Here is a 23,174-nt window from a genome sequence, read left to right on the forward strand (position 1 = left end):
TGGTCCTGCTGGCCACACTACTTCTGATACAACCCAGGATGCCATTGGCCTTCTTGGCCACGTGAGCACACTGCTGGCTCATGTTCAGACGAGAATCAATCGTCACCCCCATTCTCCTGGGATGGGAGCAGACACAGGGGCACTGGTGAAAACATCAACTGGCCATACTGTGCAAGGAGGAGAAATGGGCACAGACATGTATCCACAGGAGCCTAGGTGTGCTTCCACTTCTGGGTTGCCCAAGTTTCTGTGAAACCATGTTAAAATCCTACTGCTGCTCAAGCTGCCGCCATCCTGTCTCCCCACTTCCCTCTCTCTGGGAGGCAGCGGCAGCCATCTTGTGGCACCTGAGCTTGAGCTTCTGGGTTGCCCAGATTTCCATGAAAACGTGTTAAAATCTCACTGCTGCCCACAGCGCTGTCTGTGGGCTCTTTCCTCACAGCATCCAGGCTCTGCAGAGGGCAGGACATGGGCAAAATTTGCCTGTGCATAAGCGAGTCTCAAAACCAGCAGATTTTACAAAGCATGTGTTTCAAGGGGACCATTTCCACTGGCATTATAGGCAATATCAGCGAGGATGGGGCAAAAAAGTGGAGGATGTAGGACTAGAGGGACTGGCCTCAAGTTGCACCAGGGGACATTCAGGCTGGAAATTATAGAAGATTTCCTCTCAGAAACAGTAGTCTGACACTGGAATGTGTTGCCCAGGGTAGGTGGTGGAATCACCATCCCTGCGGGTGTGTAAGTAAAGGCCGGACATGGTGCTTAGTGACATTGTCTAGCAGGTGGTATTGGTGGCTGGGGTATGGTTGGACCTGATGATCTTGAAGGTCTTTTCCAACCTTAATGATTCTATGATATCTGGGTGGCAGAAGACCACCACACGCATTCATCTTCAGGCTATGGGCATACCCTGGCGCCTCGTGGCGCCAGCTCGGACCGACCAGAATTTTTTTGTCGCCATCTAAAAACGAAAATTTAGTTGGAGCCCCAAGGGCCAGGCCTGTCTGCGCGCCCCAGGCCCGCTGCCCGGGCGGTCGTTGCGCCGCGCTGCCGCTGGGTGTCGCTCTTGATGGTGCCGCGGCGCGGAGGCGGGGCGCGCGGCAGCAGCACAAAAGGAGCGGCGCCGTTATTGCCGTCGCCATTTTGGCTCGTCGCCTCCCTCGCTGTGGGGGTGAGGGGAGGCGCGGTCTGCCGCCGCCATAAGCTGAGGTTTAGCCCTTAGGGGGCTGCCAGTAGAGCCGTGCGTCAGGATGTGCCTGGCCCCTTAGCGGCTCGCTCGGCGGGGGAGAGCCCGGCGTGGCAACGCCCTCACGGCCGGGGCGGGCGGCTGACAGAAAGCCTTTCCCGCCGCTTTTCGTGAGGGGAGGAAGCGCGCAACGACGGGGGTGGCTGCGGGCCGCGTGAATTTGATGAGCAATTTATACCACAAAGGAATGCGGTGTACTGCATGTGCTCAGGGGGCGGCTTCACGAGCAGCTGATACAATTTGCTGGGAAATTGAATTTGGGGGCACAGAGAAAATCAAATCAGGGACAGAAAAGTGATAAGAATGCTGAGCAAGGGCTTGTCCCAGAAATCACGGATGAAGACTGATTTCACTGCCGTAGAAATGGCAGAGCACTCCCAGCTGCCTGAAAATCAAAATCATGAGGAGGCAGCATATGGCAAAAGTGCCCAGCGATTGTTTTCACTTTTTCCTCTTGGAAGTCAAGAGTCAAAGCTGGGGAAACGTACACACCTTCCTGGTCCTTTCACAGGAAGGTCCCTTTCAGAGTCATTTTTCCACATATAGCTTAAACCTTTCTCACAATGGTCGCCGAATTTGGCCCGTGGAGGGGGATGTGGAAGGTGCCTCTGGAGAACACATCTATTGGTGTTGCCTTGTCCTGTCTCCAGGGCACTCCTGTGTGACAGGGTGACGTTCACCTGTGACCCTATGAGGAGAAGCGAGGGCAGCACCTGCAGCAAGGCATGGCAGGTTCATCACAATGCCAAGTGTCATGTTTGGCAATCCCTCTTCATGGATATCTCGGGATTATCATAAAAGGTGCGTTTCTGTCTAGGTCTGTGGTTTAGCAACAGACCACATCTAGACAAATTCCTATGGCATTGCCATTAGCAGCCACTCACATCTGCAAGCGTATTGTGAACACTCACTAAAAAAAAAAAAAAAAAAAAAAAAAAAAAAAAAAAGGAAATTAGGAGACGAGAAGCTTGTAATAGAGATGATTCATCAAGACAGCTGTGTGCAAAGGTGAAAGATACTCAACACCTTAGGCAAGAAAAGGACCCAAGTCTTCTTTGACATAAACTTTGATGTAGATGTTTTGATGTAAAAAGGTAGGCTCAATGTAAACCAGTACAGAATCAAGCTTTTTAACTCCTATGGGAAAGCTACTGAGCCTAAATAAGGTTCTGTCAGAGAATTAGATTATGTCTCTTTCTGAACTGTTCATAATGGCAGAACTAGCCAAAAATGAAAACTTTATATTAAGGAATTTGTCCCATTCCAAAACTGAGTTTTGCAAGTGAAAGTACGGTGTTAAAAATGATCAGCTTTAAAATGCCATAAAAAAAATGATTATTTTTGGCATGGCATAATTCAGCATTCCATGGAATACAGTGAACAGCTATCATCCTGATTAATCCTGGTACAGCAAAAACACATTGTTTAGCTCTAGCAGCCCTTTAAAGTCTGACTGTCACTTTTACTGTGTGGAATTTTCTGTCTTAGGATGCTGCCATCGTTACAGGGCAGGAATAGGAGCTCTCCTTGCATTGATGACCTTCCTCCTTCCACAAACCAGGTGGAAGGGGACAGAGTCTAGCCCCCCATTTACATCCTCAAAGGTCTTTCCCCAGCCTGTGATACCTTATCAAGTTGTGGAAGGAACTAGTGGCAGTGTGTTAATACAATATCAGAAATGTTGCTTTCCTCTTCTGCCCATCTCCTTTCCTGCTTGGTCCACAAACTTTTCAAAATAGCTTACTGTAGACTTTCATCGGAGTTTACAGGAAGATATGTCTTATATCGCCTTAATAAACTGAGACATTTAAAGAGAGCTGGGAATCCCCTTGGGAGAGAAGGGACCTTTAGAACAATTCTTGTCACAGCAAACTGCTGTGTAATTTCAGCTTTAAAATTCTGCATGTGAAGTGTCAAATCTACAGACATCAGTGCCACCAGCACTGATGAAGAAACATTGGCAATCTTTGAGAAGATGTCTAACAATAGCAGCAGGGACAGATTGGGAGCCAGTTGGGTTTTGTTTGTTTCTTCTCATACACATTCACGCAGGCCCACATGCTCAGTAGTGGTCTGCTCAGGCAACGAATCACTGAGAAGTATGCAATGACACGCATATCTAGATATCTTGCCAAGCATATCTAGATGGTTTTACCCACGCATTCTCCTGGTCAATAAAAGTACTAAATTTACCAGTTCCAGCTAGAATTTAGGTAGAATACTCACTAGTTGAAAATGTCTTCAAAACCAAGCAAAGCAACGTGTTAAGCTGGAGCTGGTGGCTGCTAGCCTGCTAACCTTTGGTAAAGGCAGCTAGGCTGAGTGTCTCTACTGCTTAGCATGAATCAGAAAGTGCAGATAGCTATAACAGGTCTTGGGGAAAACAGCAAATTTGTACAAGAAGAAATTAATGAATACAAGTTTTTTCTTTTATTTTCATGGTTTGGCTAATTACCATCTTTAACAGCGTTATTAATTTCCTTGTTTTAAGAATGAGCAATCCCATGTTTTATGAACATTCTAAACACTGCTGTAGCAAAGGTGTCAGGTCCCAAAATCTGCTGTATGCAGTTTGTGTCGTGGCCTGATACTAAAAAAGACATAAAGAACAAAAGAGCATCTTGCAAAGTACTGCACAATGAGACATACTGATTACAATCCCCATCCTCAAGAATCCGTAACCGTTTCTCTACTTCTCAGATTAGATATCATAGAATCATAAAAGTTGGAAAGAACCTCCAAAATCATCTGGTCCAGCTGTTCCCCTACTGCCAATGGCATCCACTGAACCATGTCCCTAAGCACCAGGTCCAACCTTACCTTAAACACCCCCAGGGACGGTGGGTGACACCACCACCTCACTGGGCAACCCGTCCCAGTGCCTGACTACTCTTTCTGAGAATAAATGTCTCCTCATTTCCAACCTAAACCTCCCCTGGTGCAACTTGAGGCCATTCCCTCTTATCCTATCACTAGTTATCTGTGAGAAGAGGCCGACCCCAAGATCCACACAACTTCCTCTTGGGTAGCTGTAAAGAGCAATGAGGTTTCCCCTGAGCCTCCTCTTCCCCAGACTGAACAATCCCAGTTCCCTCAGCTGCTCCTCACAGGACTTGAGTTCCAGGCCCTTCACCAGCTTCATAGCCCTGCTCTGGACACGTTCCAGGGCCTCAATGTCCTTCTTGTAGTGAGGGGCACAAAGCTGAACACAGTACTCGAGGTGCAGCCTACCCACCGCAGAGCACAGGGGAATGATCACCTCCCTGGTCCTGCTGGCCACACTACTTCTGATACAACCCAGGATGCCATTGGCCTTCTTGGCCACGTGAGCACACTGCTGGCTCATGTTCAGACGAGAATCAATCGTCACCCCCATTCTCCTGGGATGGGAGCAGACACAGGGGCACTGGTGAAAACATCAACTGGCCATACTGTGCAAGGAGGAGAAATGGGCACAGACATGTATCCACAGGAGCCTAGGTGTGCTTCCACTTCTGGGTTGCCCAAGTTTCTGTGAAACCATGTTAAAATCCTACTGCTGCTCAAGCTGCCGCCATCCTGTCTCCCCACTTCCCTCTCTCTGGGAGGCAGCGGCAGCCATCTTGTGGCACCTGAGCTTGAGCTTCTGGGTTGCCCAGATTTCCATGAAAACGTGTTAAAATCTCACTGCTGCCCACAGCGCTGTCTGTGGGCTCTTTCCTCACAGCATCCAGGCTCTGCAGAGGGCAGGACATGGGCAAAATTTGCCTGTGCATAAGCGAGTCTCAAAACCAGCAGATTTTACAAAGCATGTGTTTCAAGGGGACCATTTCCACTGGCATTATAGGCAATATCAGCGAGGATGGGGCAAAAAAGTGGAGGATGTAGGACTAGAGGGACTGGCCTCAAGTTGCACCATGGGAGGTTCAGGCTGGAAATTATAAATATAATTATATATCATTATATAATTGTATGTTATACATATGTTATTGTATAATTATATATCATATTTTTATAATTATACATATATAATAGTGTATATTCAATAATATTTATATTACTGTATAAAACATTTCCAACAGCAATGTGACTATTCACCCAAGGTTTGTCCAACCTCAATCAAAGAAAATTAGCAGGAATGGCTATCTTGTACTTCTGCTGACACAGCCATTAAGATGCTGCTAGTGACAGAAGTCTTTATGCAAGAGAATGTCTGTTAGACTTGCAAACTTTTCTATATTTGCTAGTATCAGATAATCTCACTCTTGAGACTGCTGAACTGAGTTCAGCAGGTGAGATTCCTCTGCCTGTCAACCAGCAGTTGCAGCAATTGCCCTAAGCACAGTTGTTCTAAATAAAATCACAGATATTGAAGTGTTCCTCTGCTTTGCTGCTAGTAGCAGCACACAGCTCATAGCACTTCAGTTTCTGGTGCTTTCAAGCTGGTTTTGAGGGCCATATAAAAACAAGTTTGTCTAACCCCAAGTAAGCAAAGAAGAAGGAAGTCTTTCAAACAAATAGTAAAGATTCTCAATCCAGAATTGAGAATCTTTTAGAATGTAGCAGAAACTAGTCATAAAAGTCTCATTTTTGCAGTGAAAGGATTCTTTTGATGTACAGAATGTGGAATAAACTTTGTATATATGTTCTAAACTCCAGTACAAGGTGTATGTACTGAGGAGCATATGTTGCAGATAGAGGTGCTGTGGAGTCCAAGCAGCTTCATGGCCCCTAGGACGACTTGTGCAGTTTAGTTGAGCCTGTGAGCAGCTAAGGTAACTTAGCAGACTTATTATGAGGTTTCATAATAAGTCAGGCTCTGGACACCAGGGAATTTTTAAGCCACCTTATACTTAACTTACCAATCTTCTCACGATAATTTCATATTTAGTAAAGAAAGTGAAGGTCTTGACAGCACCCATATTCCTGAAGCAATTGCAGTTCATTCATACAGAAACCCATTCAGTATCAAGTAGACTTCAAGCGAGTTGGGGGTCCTTGCTGCCTCGCACTATGAGGGGTTCAGTGCCAGTAACAGAAAGTGCAAGAGGAGAAAATACAAATACCTCCATCAAGCTGTATTCAAGTGCTTCCTGATGTATTTAGAAACAACCAAATGACAGAAAAATATGGTATATAGTTAAAGTCACTTATTAACACTTTGTCTGAGTGCAGAATAAGGAAAAAATGCAAGAATCTTCAATGAATACATGAATATTTAACAAATATGAATGAAGATAAATTGAGGAAATCTTTTTATAATGACAAACAAATACATCTTTATTCTTTATAACGTAGGCAATAGCTCCACATTGCACATGACCAGCTATGCTTTATGTAATAGGGTGAAAATGTATTGCTAACTATGTGAATTGAAAAAATATATTTTTAAATTTCCATAATGGAGGAAGGCAGCATGTCTGAGGTTACTAGCATTTTAGATTATTATTACTGAAGACATTTTTTTACATCATTAGTTTTTAATATAGATGCTGCTTGCTTCTGTTTTACAATTCACTCTGGTTGGTAGACTGAAGATATAGCACGTGGTGTCGTGGAATGTAGGTTCTGTTAGAACTAGGCAAATATTTTACTGATTTTTACCCCTATATCTAGTAGAAGCAGTTTTCAACGTTTTTCTTTAAATGCCCGTCAGTCCTAGTCTTACTGCATGTGAGAAAAATCAACATCACAAAGTCAAATATTAATTTTTTTAATATATCCATTTGGGCAAATAAATTTTCTTACTCCACTGTCATTTGTCAAGAGAATATAAAGATTATTTAACAGTTTATAACAATGCATTTCTTTCCCTCTCTTTTACATTCCTACATAGATTCATATATAGGTTTGTTTGTTTTTATTTTTTTCAAAAGAGAGGCATCTGTAATTCAGTATTACATAAAACTGCTGTATAAAGTTTGTCCACTAGGTGGTCCTTAAAGACATATTTAAAGAGATTGGTCCAGGTTTTAAGTCTTCATATTTAAGTACATACAAATAAATGCAAAAATCTATTTTAATATCATGCTCAGGAGCTGTGGCTAAAGTAATTTTAAACATTGTGTTCCCTCCATCTGTATTCAATATGTATTCATCCAAGGTAAATAATCTGAGGAATATTTCATACAAAATCCTACCATGCATATGTAGGGAATTCTAAAAAAGCAGGTCGTTCAATTAATAGTGAGTAGCAGGGCTAGTGTCATTTCTTTGTGAAGAAAACCTCATTTACAGTTCACATACTCTGTTCATACTCCATGGACACTAAACACTTGGAAATAATGAGTTTCATTGGCATTGAGTTTTGCAGGCAAAAGGAAGAAATGATCGGTCAAAAATAGCTGTAAATAACAATATATAGTACTGGCAAGAAAATACTTGCATTCCAAGCACAAGGCTTTTACTGTGAGACAGCTAGAGAATAAATCTTAGAATATACCACACGCCCAAGTTTTTCTAGAGAAGATGGAACTCCATCAAAATTAGACAGGTGTGGAGCTTCTCTGAGGTGTTTGCAACAAGTGACTTTTCTAGACAACTAGATCACACAAAGCCACTTATTTTTCTGTTTGTACTACCTAGTCCCAGACAGGAAAGAAGGGTCATCGCTACAGATGGCATGTACAGCTGAAGAAAACTCCATTTCATGAATTTTGTGGAATGAAAGATGTTCTGATAACATCTGCTATCAAAAACTGAGATGTATCAAGAGCAATAAAATCTTTTCTCACAGTTCTGAGCTTTAGGGATGACAAAATTCAAAGAAAAAAAAAAAAAAACAGCAATTTACACCTGTTGAATAGGAAATGATTATGAGAAACAGGTAAACTTATTCATGTCCATCTCCCATATATGCCAAATGGTCTCACCATTAAATCTTTCTAATTATAAAATAGACACATTTTCCAAGAGTTTACTAACTAAATGGAAGAAAATAAACTTTTCAAACATATTTTTATGATAAAAAGGGAAACCACGAGTCCATGAAATAGATCTGCCATCATTATGTGATTTTTTTATTATGTTGCTGTAATTTTTTGGTGTGGTAATGGTAAATTTCTAAATACATCGTACTAATTTCCATATACATTTCTGACTTAGTTCTGCTTTCAAGTGTGTAAAGTATGATTCCATTAGTCGTTATTGATTCATAGCATAGACTGTGTCTTTTTATTAATGAAAGAAAAAATAAGAATGAAGTTATAGAATGTAATGAGGTTTAGAAATGAGTTTGCTTCATCTTATAGCAGTTCTGCTGGAAATTATTACAAGATTGGCAATTCTAAGCTGCATATTGCTTGTAATACAAACCATGCCTAATGAAAAAAACACGCCTAATCCAAAACTTCAGAAAGGCAAGAGACTCGGTATTCCTCTCCTTCCTTCTGAGCAGGGCTTCTTGCTATGAAGTAGTAAATTTACTCAGTATTACTTTCTATTAGAAGAAAGAAGTTAATGCTGGAACAGAAATGGATATATCATTCACAGAGTGTGAGCAGGGTGGAGAAGAGGTATTTTTTTCTTGTTACTTATTCTGATATCAACTGAGCTAAACAACTGACTACTCTTTCTGAGAAGGTATGCTAATTTCCAACCTAAACCTCCCTTGACGCAACTTGAGACCATTCCCTCTTCTCCTATCACTAGTTACCCGATAGAAGAAGCCAACCTCGAGTACTGTGTGCAGTTCTGGGCACCACAGTACAAGAAGAATGTGAAACTATTGGAGAGTGTCCAGAGAAGGGCTACAAAGACGGTGAAGGGCTTAGAGGAGAAAACGTATGAGGAGCGGCTGAGGTAACTTGGCCTGTTCAGCCTGGAAAAGAGGAGGCTGAGGGGAAACCTCGTTGCAGCCTACAGCTTCCTCACAAGGCGGGGTGGAGGGGCAGGCACAGATCTGTTCTGTCTGGTGACGAGCGATAGGATCGGAGGGAATGCAGTTAAGCTGTGACAGAGAAGGTTCAGGTTAGGTATCAGGAAAAGGTTCTTTACCAAGAGGGTGGTTGTGCACTGGAACAGGCTCCCCAGGCACCAAGCCTGTCAGAGTTTGGACTTTAATAAGAAGTGTTTGGACTGTGCTGTCAGTCATATGGTCTGAATTGTTGGATAGACCTGTGTGGAGCCAGGAGTTGGACTTGATGATCATTTTGGGTCCCTTCCAACTCGGGATATTCTATGATTCTATGACCGCCAGCTCCCCACACCTTCGTTTCAGGTAGTTGTAGAGAGCAATAAGGTCTCCCCTGAGCCTCCTCTTCCCCAGACTAAACAACCCCAGTTTGCTCAGCTGGTTCTCACAAGACTTGTGTTCCAGGCCCTTTGCAGCTTCATAGCTTGGACATGTTCCAAGGCCTTGAATGCTTCACAAACTGAAAAAGAGAAACCACTGGTTGCTCCAGTGACCTTTTGGGTGTCTTTACTAGTTGTGTGATAGGCCATAGATATTCAATACCAGTATTTTGGAGACAAAGCAAACCATGTGGTCCTATGGGTGAAGTTTAGGTTGGAAAAATTATTTGAACTGACACAGAGTCAAGACTAAAACTTGTGAATGAATTATAGGAGATACCCATTTACACAATTCATACTTCACGGTAATTGACTTTTTAAAGGAATACTGGTAAGAAATTAATTATATAAAAAAAAAAAAAAAAAAGAATAAATCTAACAATGGTTTTCAGTTTGTGGTATTCTGGTACAACATATTCACAACAAAAGTGTCACAGAGAATAGAAAGAAGACACAGGCCACAAAAAATAAATAAAAATGCTTTCCCCTTTCAGTGGCAATACTTCCTATTTGTTCAAATCTTTATGTAGTAAAAACAAATACAGCCTTTAATAGAACAGTCTTTTCGCATTAAGCTTCTGAACAGGGAATTATCCTCCTACTCTAGCTTCTAATTTCCTCTTCCTGCCCCATATATAAAACAGCTGGGTGCGGTTGTCTGATGAGACCAGCTGCCTTGGTCTCACAGACTGTTTACCCCTTCCTGCCTGCCATAAGAGTTCTTCTATATTTAGGGGGAAAGGAGTAACGTGAGTAATTTTGGAGTGGTTTCTTGTGTTTGTTTTAATCCCAATGTCTTTAAGTCCACCAGAAGCCAAGAGAGTGCTACGTTCATTCCATTGCAGAAACTGGAAAGAAGATGAAATAAGGAGGGAGGAGCAACTTGAGAGATGCACAGAAAGTATGGGATGAGAGTTATGGGATTTTCAGCTGTATGAGAGGAAAGCACTCCTATTAAAAATAAAAAATATAAAAAATATATATAAAGAATTTGTAGAAAGTAGACCTGGTCTGAATGTGAAAGCTAAGGGGATTGGGGCAAAGAAAACTTCTTCAATGACATAAAGAAGCTAGTAATCGTGGGGTATTTCACCATGATGAAACCTGAGAAATGCAGGGAAGAGATTAATGTACTCTTCCATCTTCCTCTATTTTAAAGTTATGCTTGGCTTTAGCTGGTGGGCATATACCCATTAGGTTTCAGTGGTGCTAATATAGACTTTCAGTATGAACAAGTAAGTCATGTGTTATGGAAAACATAATTTAGTTGCGGTACAGAGACAACCTGCAGAAGACTGGAGGAATGAATCTGTGAGTCTTTCTAAAGGATCAGTTAAAGAAATAAGGCAATTGAGATGAGATAATGTCAAGAAACTGAGGGTGGGAGGGGGGTGGCATTTATTTGAGCATATGCACCAGAGAGTGTTTGAAAATAATACACAGAAGGAATGAAATTAAATAAATGATGGTGAGATATGTCTAGGACACAATCATTTAAAACACTAATGACAGCATCTTTATTGGAATGTGGGGAGGAAAGCCAGATTGGAAAGGATCTTAGGTGGAAGTGGTGTCAAAAAAAAAAATACATAATGGTGTTGACAGCACAGAATAAGCTTAGAGATGAAAGGGGAAGTCAATTGTGTTTGTGTGGGGGGTTTTGGGTGCTTTTTTCTATTTTGGTGGTTGGTTTTTTTCTGCTTTGTTTTGGGGAGGGTTGCTTGGTTTTTTTGTTTCCTTTTTAGGAGACAGATTTCTCTGTATTTCCTTTACAGAAAAGAGTATTTAAAAATATATAAAAAATAAATACAGAAAAAGAATGCAGAAGGGGCCTGCAGGAAAAGTTCAGGAGAAGGAATCAAAGGAGGTCTTAGGCTGACTGGAGGAAAACAGATGAGAAACTTATGCATCTACTATAGATACTAAATGGAAGAGAACTTGGGGACAATCATGGAAGGCAAAGAGGTAAACAGATAAGAGGAAGATCAAGTCATCCTCTGTCAGTTCTCTTTTGAGATACTGATACAGTCTTGTGCAGTGAAAGGGTGGTAGATAAGGTAACAAAGATCTGAGTTCAAGTCACTAGGGGTTGCAGTCAAATATTTGTGTTGGGAGAGGTATTCTGCTGGGACAAGACCAAAAGAGGGGAGAATAGGTTTCTGGTGGGGAAAGCCATTCTGGTCACAGGCTTTTGCCAGAGACATTCTTGAGCACAAGAGCAGGGGTGGAGGAAGCAGATGTTTGAGGGACTTGGCAAAGTGGACAAAAATGTTGAGGCACACAAGAGTTGAGAGGGGGAAGGAGGGAGCAGAATGCAGTGAGAATCGACAGCATTTAGGGGTGGGGGGCTTGAGAGCAGATGCAGAATTATCTGCCCTTTGCTGATCTGAGGCTGGCCTTGCTCTTGAGAGATGTCAATTAGTAAAAGAAGCAGCAACATGCATCCAAATACAACAAGGCACTTAGCGTTTGTCTGGAAAAACAATCAGATGGGTAATTTTATAACTGTCAGTGCAAACCATTTCATCAGCAGTGAAGAGGCACGTTAGCGTGTTTGGGGAGAGATGGAATCCAGAAAACACTGTCTGGTTCTTGTGCTTCCCAGCAGACTTCCATTGCCAGGGTTGCAAACAGCAGAGAGAAGAAAAGCCCTGGAAACTTCAGGCAGTGCAATAAGGTAGAACTGAATGGGCACTTAAAATAAATAAAAATAAAATAAATGTACAAAAGCATCCAATTTTCCATGGGGAAAACAGTTATTCTTCCACCCAGTGACCCATGCCACTGAGCCGGGGTGCTCTAGACGTGGGGAAAGCTAAATAACCAGGGTCACAGATGACTTGTTTGCCTCTACAAAATTATAGAAAAATGTCCTCCAGTGACATCATAGAACTGTTTTTCACTTTTTTTCCTGTTTCACAACATGATGATATTCCTCAGCAGCATGTTTCCCATCAAACATGGATTCCCGTTTTATGAACTCTCCCTCATTTTAGTAAAAGAAACATGATTTGGCAAGAATTTTTAGCAGAAAAGTTAGCTCTGGCAAGCACATCTGTAAACATTCAGCTCTGCTCCACACAAGGGAGTTCCATCTGCAAATGTTATATCTAGGAGTCAGATGCAGAGATGGGGCAGGATATTCTCAGCACCTATATATAGAAGAATGTATAAAATACCATAAACTTTGCCACGTGTGACCAAAGCCACATGACCCAAATACTAAACTATTCATGTGCACACATACAAACAGCACAAGCAAAGCAAACAGCTTTAAAAACAGCATAATTGAACATAAAGGCACCATCAGGAAACATGTTGAGTCCCTTGTCATTTCACATTTCATGCAACACAGACAGGACGCCTTATCCCTTCGGTTGCTAGACATTAATCAAATATACTGCCACACTTGAAAGGATAATGCTATCTAAGGAGAGAAGCCTTTTGTATATTCACTTTGTATTCTTTAAGACCTGCAGACCAAAGTAATGAATGGCATCTTAGACCATTTTTCACATGAGGAGCCAGTATGTCATACAAAATTTCATATTCCATACCACACTGTCCTTCCATGTTATGCTCCTTGTTTTTCATTACCAAGATATCCTTTATTACACTTTTTTTTTTTTTTTTTTTTTTTTAGATTATTTCTGGGCAAAAGAATGGCTTTGTTGAACTACCCCACTCTTTGCATGTCTTTTCACGTAAGCAGTCCTAATAGCTACGTAAGCATTGTAAATCCCCTTTACTTTACTCCTCTCTTTTCCCCATTCTTTCCCCAGAAATATAATAATTCCTGTGGGGTCACAGTGGAGCTAGGAAAGAGGCTTTCCCTTGCTGCTTGAGAACACTTCCAAAGGATTCAACTAGAAGTCAAACTGAATAGAAGAGTGTCTTTTCTACTGACCTGTTCCGGTGGCTGTGATTTGTAAAGATCATTCGTTGGCCAAACGCAATATATTTAATGACAATTCTAACTCTAAAATGATGAAGCTTAAGCTGTGATAAGGTGTGTCTTTGCAAATTCATTTTCCTTCCTCACCACCTCCCTCTCCCCTGTCCGTTCTCCTCCTCCAGCCCCCACCCTCTTTTTTAAGACAACCTGTTTCAAGGCTGGAAACTTACCACTGCCTGGGTGACAGCATCTTTGCTGTAAAGGTGTTGGGTAAGCCATGATGTGGTCTGTGATCTCAGATCCACATATCCACACTGAGATCAGTCCTTTAATGCCACCGCAAAGCCTTGTAGAACAGTTGCTGGAGGATGCGGGCCATAGCCTTGCCCAGCCTTGGGATTGCCATCCACAGAGAACTGCGGTAGTTAACTCTACCTTTAGCTTGGTGAGCTAAGCTTGTCCAGTCAGTTTGCATGCTAGGCAGGTTAGGATGACAGCAGAGGTTCATACTTTAAATATAACCAAGACTGGGGTGCCTCTGGGTCCTCCCTACTTACATGTTTTTTGCATGGTAGGGCTTCTTCAGTGGGGAACTCCCCCAAAACAGATATATGGCCTGACACTTAAAAGAGTGGCAGACAAGCCTTTGGAGTCAGCTGAAACATTTGTGGGAGTCTGGAAGCACTTTAGAGGTTGATAGATAAGAAGTTAGAAACATCTGAAGTTTTGAGGAGGAAAACAAGATTTATGGTGACTATGAAGAGCAGGAAATCGAAACTGTTAAGAAATCAGCTTCAGGTCATCATAAAGTTCTGATCCCTAGTTTCACATTAAGGAACAGAATGCTACTAGAAAATCCTGCCTGTGGTAATAAATAAAATTAATAATTAGCTACTATATACTGCTTTTCATCTATAGATCTCTGTGATAAGAAGAACATAGTGAAAGTCTAATTTATTGCAGCTAAATAGTTGACTGTTAAACATTTCTTTTTGTGAGACTGTAAATTCTACCTGTTGACATAAGCTCAATCTTAGCTGCTTTCTGGACTGGATTGCTTTATCGTTTAGAATTAAGTCCTTGCAGACATTTGCAAGAGTTATTGTTTCTTGCAAGTGTATTATGAAAAGGAGAAGTCCCAAAGGAGAGAGAGAGAAATAAATTGGCAAAAGGCTTCAGCACTAATTGTAACCATGGCTACATTTATTGTTATACAAATCAATTAGGACCATATTTTGTGAGTCTTAATTGAGGAAAACTGCCGTTATTTTTACTGCAAAACTTGGTCCTAGAATATGCAATCTTTTAATCACATCGTTTATCTACCACTATAGGAAACATTTTCTTTAGTACACACTAAAAATGTAAGACCGCGTTGCAAGGTGTACCTACTGTACATCTTTTTAATACAAGTAATAAAATTCTGAAGTGCTTGTTGAAATAAAATGCTAGGGAGAATTTTTGTATTACTTAAAGGCTTTGGAATTTGCCCTCTATTTAACCACAGATTTTGGCTTTAATTCTGAAAAATGATAAGTAATTTGGAGATTCTTTGTTTTTTGTTTTCCCAACTGCAGACCTTTCACATGAGCTCAGGGTTCGTTTCCAAATTTGCTTTTCATTGAATGAAGTTCTTTACAGTTGTCTAAAAATAGTAGGCCCAGTTATTGGTCAGTGTTCCAACATACATTTATATGGGTTACGTATTTTTATATTTAATGTATGTGTCAAAAAGCAAATAAAATAACTAAAAGACAAGAAAAAGAAAGTGAATTTGTGCCTCACAGTTGTTTATTATACTGCAAGCATAAAGAAGACATATAAGATTAGGACACTGTCTTTAATATATTTTGGGAGAATCTAAAGGCTATCTTTTGATATAGGTTTGTTATTTGTGTGAACAATTAATAGGGATATATGTCCCTACATGTGGCTGGAAGCTACACTTGGAAGCAAGCCAGAACCCACATGCTTAGACATATCTGATGGCTTAGCGTGATCAGAGAAAATAGACTGGTGACTCTTAACTGCTGAATCTTCTATTTAGAAAAATGTGGAAAAAAGGAGGTAGAGGCATGGGTTCAAATGTTCGATTTATCTGTCACTGGTATTTTTGCCAGATTTCTTTTTAAAGTCTGATGAAAGTCATATGAAGATGTGTATGATCTTTCTGAATTGCATATGACATGGATGCTGGCTGGTGACAATTCTTTAGCTTATTGTAGCCTTGAACCAAAGCCAAACAGATGCTTTTGAGAAGTTCAGCTGCACACATAAACTTTGAAGCCCTGAGTCATCATTAGTGTAATAAAGGTGTGTTAATGTACTTTGTCCAAGGAGAACTTCTTAAAAAATCCGATCATAGAATTTCCCCGGCCACACAGTGAGATCATCCTGGCAACCCAAGGGCCGGCCGGGTAAGGACACTGCTAAACACACTTTCCTTGCTGAGGAAGAATGAGCTAGGAGGGGTGGGAGTGGCAAGGAACTTATGGGGAAGCAGAATGTCTGTTGTTAGAACAAAAGAAGGACTGCAGTGAGTGGTGCTGCTTTGGTGATCTTTTTTTTTTTTTTGGGAGGGGAGTGAGCGAGAACTTCTAAAAATAGTAAAATATGATCGTCCAGTACTGGCTTTTGTTACTATCACCCACTGGAGTTCTGCTTTCAAGATTTATTATATCACTCTTAAATCTCTTGGAGTCATTACAATCTTGCCTTTCATCTAGTCTGTATATAAATAATTGATCATCATAAGGATTGAAAACTGTGGAAATGAAGACAGCTTAACACAGATATTCTTTATGACATCAATTACAGGGGGAATCATTTGATGAAAATAGAGAATATTTCAAATGGTACAATAATGCTAGCTTCTAAAATTACTTTGTATTTTAAATGAAATGTGTACACTGATTGGTTCTGTTGCCAGTTTATGGAGAAAAGTATATTATGGTTCAATGAAAAAGACGGTTAATTATCTGCACACAGTGCTCGCTTCACCCCTCCCCTGCTTCTCTTTTCCACTAATATAACTCTGTTGAAGTAGCTGTGTACAAGTGGAGTAATGCAGTGGTGAATCAGGCCTATATTTTGTTAGTAATTTATTGCAAGCATTTGCAGTACTGAGAGAGGAAACGTTCAGGCATGTTCGTTGTTGAGATTTAAACTCCCTGAGCGTGCGTTCAGCTGGCAGCAGTCGCATGTGCTGGGCCAGGGGTGTCATAGGGTTAAATGCTGAGTGTAGCAGCTACAACAGTAGCTGAGCACGTTTATTGTATTAAAACCTGGTAACATGCTAAAATACTGTAAACAGCATCATTAAATGTGTTGAAAGGAAGTTGAAGTTCAAGTGATTTTTTTGGATACTTTATGTAGTGTTGACTGGTGAATTTATATATTTGGTTAACTGGAGAGGACACTTCCTCTCCCTTTTGTTAGCTGTCATGTTCAGATTTTGTGTTGTTCCGCTCTTCATCCATGCACAGGTTATGGGTTGCTATAGGACCAATATTCAAGCTACTAAGGGAACTATTGGGAAATGTAGAAGTATTCATGGCATGCTAGGAAGTGTTCACTGTTGCCTGGAGCACCTGTCTTCTGCAGTGCCTTTAGCTGCTAGCAGCATGTGGAACATGTGCAGAGCAATAATGCCATCTTATATAGCGTGTCAGTGGAAAGAATGGCATGTCAAAAATGTGTCTTCATCTGAGTGAATGACCGATAGTGACTCTGTTGTAATGGGTACTGAAAAAAAATAATCTCAAGTTAAGTGTAATGTGTTAAGAGTTTGGTTTTATATGAGCTATTTCTAGAACTAGACAACATCAAACAAAAATACCTTGTGTAATTGTTTTATGGTGGACAGTCCCAGGAAATGATAGGAATTGGGTGTGAAAGCAGAGCTAAATGATGACTTTGAGTTCCTGTGCATTTGCAGTCACTGAAGAGCATTCCAATTAGCATGAGTGAGAAAGGCAAATGCTTTTTTCCTCAGGGCTAGTGTGGTTAAATATTGCAAAGTTTGGGGAGCTAGGATAAGAGAGATTGAAAACCGTAAATTTATGACAAACAAAAATTCATGGTGATAGCTAAACATTAGCATTTATCTTGTTGGGGATGTAAATAAAAAAAATACCAAAGCATGTGCTTTGAAATCAGATGGTTTTCAAACTGAAATATTTCAGTTTCAATTTTCTACAGACACTGTAGGAATAATTCCTATACAGATTATGGTAGCTGCTCTTTATCCTTTGACCAAAATTATCGTAAAATGTCCTAATAGTTCTTTTTTTTTAATTGTTATTTATTCCTATTGGGGCAGTCCTTAGAAGCCCGCATTACTTTTGCCATCTATGTAGTAGTATAGGTAGGCACAAAGCAGTTGGTTTGCAGGTAGAACTGTGGAGCAGTATGCAAACAGCTCTTCAGTTCCTTTGGATGCATTAGTCTGTGGTGTGTAAGGAGTTTGGAGGAGACACTCCATTTTGGTGTGAAACATTTTAGCTTGGCTTAGTATTTGATGGTATTAGCTACAAAAAGTACCCATCTTCTCTCTTTTCTCTAGAGTGCTGCTACAAGATGCAAATTTTTTTCAAACCCCTGATTCCAGATAGGGTTTTGAGAGGCCTTGAATGACCATTGCCTCTCCCAGTTTAAAGTGATACATATGAAGCAAGAAAAGGACATATTAACATCACCAACAGGCAGGAAAAATGACCCACAACTAAATGTGAGGAGGTTCAGCATGGCAGACTCCAGTGCTCATTATCCATTTAGTTACTCCATAAAATATTGTTTATTACAGGTTGGTTTTTAGAACTCTTCTCTGCCCATTCTTTTTTTTGGATCTTGGTGGTGATCATATCTAGCAACATCCTGGAGAACATATATGTTGCGTGTTGATCCTGTCAATTATGCTTGCATGAAATCTTGCATCCTAATGAGTATGATTAGATTTTTTTTGCAGAAGCTTTCATGACATTATTACAGATAATGTATTATTGTGCATGAAAAGAAAAAAAAAAGTGCTAACAGCAATAACATCCAAACCTGCATACAGTCAGCTTTAACAAGTGACCTTATAGACATACATATGTGCATGAGCAAACAAATACACACACACACAGAGCACTAAGTTGGAAAGAGGATGGGGCATCCAGGGGATTGAAAGGACAGGAGATAATGGAGCTTTGTACAGCAAAGAGAGCTTCAGAGACAGACAGGGCAGCAGAAAGGGTTGCTTGAACTGAGTGGGAAGAAAACTGTGTTCCTACCATACAGCAGTATCCATTCTGGATATCACTTAAGTGCATATTTTCCAGGCCAGATTTGCACAAATAACAATTTGAATACATTTCCAGGTTTTGGTACCAATCAATTGCATTTAGTGGTTTCTTAATTGTAATTTTACATAAAGAAACATAAATGTATGTGAATAATGATAGGATTTAATTTCCAAGAGCTTCTTCCAAGATTGCTTTAAGTTAAAGGGAATCACCAAGTGTAATACAATATCTTGCTGATTTAGACAGTAGTTTATTTTTTGTGTTCCTTCATTTGAGAGACAGTTGGGTATGAAGAACAGATGTGCAGATGTTAGTCTGGTGTGTAGTGTGCCCAGAGGGAGAAGTGTAGGTCAGGGATGATTTTTAAAACATTTCTGTTTAAGGTGTGGGATGTAGTACCTTTAGGGTTTATCTTTCTGAAACTTCTAGATGACATTTCTAAATTGCTACTGAGAAAACAAGCCCTTCCATCTCAATAATATCAAAAGGAAGCTGTGCCTAAGAAGTAACCGTAAGATCTATTCCCACTGCTGACAGATGTAATTTTTATTTGCTATTTTGGAAAATGCTTAAAGTTGTTTTTCCTTTTCAAATCATAGCAGTGTCCTCTGGGAAAACAAATACAATGCTTCTGAAGTTGTGTCCTTGCAGTTGCTGACTCCTGCAACTAAAGGGGTAAAGTTAAAGGTGACGAAGCCGTAGTATTTTCAGTTGATTATGAATAGTGGTGTATTTTCTAAGGACATTTACAAGAACTTTGAAAGGAGAGAACAAGGTTTGTCTGTGCAAATTCAAGGACAAGTTACATCTGACAACTCTAAGTACTGAACTTCTTCATCTGTTCACTTAAGCAGCTAAATCTAATTATAATAACACAGCCTTTTAAAGTGCTTTAGCAATTTCTAACCCTGGATCTGCGTGAGCTTTACAAGGCCTAGCACTGTTTTCTCCATTGCTGTGGTGTGTCAGCACAAGTCACAGACTGGGACACTTCCATGTTGGATTCTGTGGAGATAGGACAAAAATAGAAATTACAGTCATAGCCAGGACTGCATGCTGGTGCAGTGCAGTTGGAGGTTGTACAAATCTGGTGCCTGGGAGCACTTGGAGCCCTCTGCAGAGCTAGCTGAAGGGCTATCATTCATTGAAAATTTGTCACATGTTAAAATAATTATTATCTGACACTCCCAAGGTAAGATTCATGTCATCAACTTCAGCTGCCTGCAGTTTATTGTCCTGGAACATGTTCAGAAATGGAAGGATAAACTGGGGGCACCCCAGTAGTGCTTTGATCTCTCCATTACTGCTAAAGGAAGGATGGACAGCCAGCTCAGACGGGACTCCTGTAACTTTCAGACAGTTAAAATTAAGTGAACCTCACCCTACCTTGGTAAAATGAGACTAAATTCCTACTACTACTTCATGCTCACCTTTTACCTTTTTTTTTTTTTTTTTTTTTTTCCCCTGAGTTTTTCCCCTTTCTGTTCCCTACTCTATACTTTAATGATTTCTTGGCTGGCTTGCTGCTCAGCTTCCAACTGCCTGGAACCTGTGGGTTTTTAGACAAGGAGTTATCTTCTAGTAAGGAACTGTACTACTCAATATTTCCCTCATGAGCAACTCCCCAACTTCTCAGAAATGGTATGATAGTTTTATTTCCTGTTTATTTTCTAGAGTGTTGCCATGTACTTGATCAGTAATATAAAATGTGAAATTTGTATATATGTGTGAATATATATATACACGTTTAGCCTTTTTTTTTCTTGCTTGAACTGTATGATGTATATGTTATATATGTCAGACAGAAAGGCAGCAAAAATGCATAGGTGTAATCTGCTGCTACTTTAAGTCTTTAAGTGGTATAAGGTATGATTTCTGGCCCCTAGAGACCACCCTGGACAGCAGGATGCCTCTACTTCATGTCCTGTGTGAATCTGTTGAGTACCTTGAAACATCTAAAATGGCACTAGGCCTGGTTTAAGCAAGCAACAGGCTTCCATGTGGTGTGACTGTATTGGCAATGGAGGTTCTTTGCTACAGCCTCTGCCCCATCTGTAGAAGTTTGAGGTGGGGAGTGTGGCTGGAGCACATTTCACAGGGATGCTTTAGACTAAAACTATTGATGTTTATAAGGCATTTGGAAAGCCTGTACGAGTATAGATTTTGGCATTGTTGTAATATTAAGATCTTCTGAAATTCTGAAGCTTCTGAACACTGTAGTTCTATCAACAACATCTGCATTTAGAAAGATATAACCCATCATTAAATTTTTGTGTGAGGTTAATTCAACAAAATATTTTAAAAATTGACTCAACTACTAGACTTATTGGGCTAGTTAGAGAGTACTCTTACAGCCCAGATCATCTAGATACCCACATAAAAATGTAACTCATACTCCTGTAAAGAGTGAAGCTGAAGTACCATGACAGACCTTTTGGAATTGCTCCACTTGCTTCAGTTCTTGTCCCATTAAAATCACTGGAAAAAAATGTGCTTGACTTCAAGGGGAGCAAGGTTAAACTAGCGCAGAATGTTTTGAAAATTTCAAGCTAGTAATTTAATCTTTGGATTTAACCATAATGGCCCTTGCAAGCTTTTTTCCAAAGCTGCACTCAAAATAAATGATGTGTTAGTCTCTAATAAATGGTCCTTAGTAAGAGTATGTATTATACATCCTTTGAAAAGTCATTTATTTCTTATGGTGGGTTTCTGATTCAGCTGTCTCCCCAGTGTGATGTTTCAACTATTTCTCCCTTTTAGGAGTTTGTATAAACCCTGCAACTTGCCGTGTTTGTGTACAGCAACGTGTGCATCTGTGTGTAACAACGTGAAGAGGATAACCTCAAACTTATTAGCATGGTTGTCTTCAGATTGAAGAAATACTTTCTGCAGTTTCATTTCTTAGAATCAGCTTCCTGATTTCTTGTTTATTAAATCATGTAGTGTTTATAAAATAAAAGACTCCCAGGCTGTCAGTCAGAACTCTAAAGCCTTTCACAGACCATAAATTCACATTCCACTAGTTATAAATAGAAAACACTATTGCAGTGATTGTAAAACACTCTCTCTGCTGATTGTATGTTCTACTGCACCAACAAATCAGAAAAAGAGATGGTTGGGATGCTGTTGTCAACATCTTTTTGCTCAGAATTTCCATTGAGCCAATAAATGAGCTTGTGCGGATGATTTGTAGTATCTGTTATCACCTTTCATCAAACTGTGAGGAGAAAGGAAATACGGGATATTCCAGATGGGAGTCTGGTACGTGTGTACTGGGGAATCTGTTTGTGTTTCCTCTGATTGTTAGTGAAGGACAGTGGGGGAGCTATTGCTTGGTTTACTATGTTTTTTGTACTAATGAACATATCCAAGTGATTCTTGTTAATATACTGTAATTTACAGTTCTTCTGGGAGAGAGTATTCATCTTTTCAGTAGCCTTACTCCTGTTGTATGTTTTGTACCACTGTAGTTTAGAACTTACAGAAATTACTCTGCAGAAGAGTAAATTTCCTCCCTTTAGCTGTTGTTAGCCAGCTTTTCCTGTGTGTTTTTATTTATTACTCTTAGAGTAGGTCTCACTAGGATACTTGCTTCTGCAATGTCCTGATTAATCAATACTAATATAGTTTGCTGAACATGTTTTCCACTTGAGTTTCTGGCCCCTTTATTAAAAACAGAAGTATTTGATATAAAAAAAATATATCTGCAAAGCACCAGGATTTATTTTTTTCTATAAATGCTGCTATGGAGTGGTATATATCAGTTTGGGGTTCGGATATTCACCCATGAATCATTTGGACTTCTCTCATACATCAGCCACAGAAACCATCCATACTTGTGTTCTAGGAGCAGTGGCTTGTCTCCTGGTAATGGTGAGACAGATACAGCCCATTTTGGGGTGGGCATTTAGCTAAAGGACACAAAAAGTAATGTAAAGCAAGTCAAGATGTAGAAGCTTGACAGAAGTTACTAAAATGCTGACTGGATGAGACATGGATCTGTCTAGCCTGTTTCTGCCTCCAGCAGAGGCAGTAGGAGAGACTGAGACTATTTAAGGAGAGCCTGCAAACTTGGCCTCTTCCATGGTCTGTTCTCCTCATGCTCTCTCAGCATGAGCTGTTAGAGGCCATATGCTTTTGCAGTCCTTTTAGTGGTCATGGACCTGTTTATGTTGTCTGCCTCAGCAGCGTCCTGTGGCAGCAAGTTCCAAAGCTTTGCTCCTTGCTGTGGGAAGCACTCTAATTTCATTTCAGTCAGTCTCCTCTTAGTTTCATGGTGTCTGCTACCACTTTTTCTAGTGTTTCAGGGTCTTATTCTGTTATTTTTTTCTGTTCTTGCTTTCAGCTATCCACTTCCTTTCTTATATTATACACCCTTTCTGGCCTTCTCCTCTCAACACTGAAGAGTTGTAGAGTATGTAGTGTTTATGATAGCTGCTTCATCCCCTTGATGATTTTAGCTGACCTTCTCTGA

The 23,174-nt window shown here is 40.4% G+C and overlaps 2 long non-coding RNA genes across 2 annotated transcripts in view; one reads left to right on the forward strand and one right to left on the reverse strand.

Annotated features, from left to right (window-relative positions):
* Positions 1-23,174, reverse strand: part of LOC311438589 — a 115,657-nt gene that overhangs the window by 39,199 nt on the left and 53,284 nt on the right. The gene's annotated exons all lie outside the window — the stretch shown is intronic.
* On the forward strand, positions 9,123-22,230 carry LOC311439224. Its single transcript, XR_014694600.1, has 3 exons — positions 9,123-9,196; positions 20,232-20,341; positions 21,461-22,230. It is a non-coding gene; the product is annotated as an uncharacterized lncRNA (long non-coding RNA).

This window comes from Aythya ferina (genome assembly GCF_964211825.1).
Source record: "Aythya ferina genome assembly, chromosome: 6".
NCBI classification, from domain to species: Eukaryota; Metazoa; Chordata; class Aves; order Anseriformes; family Anatidae; genus Aythya; species Aythya ferina.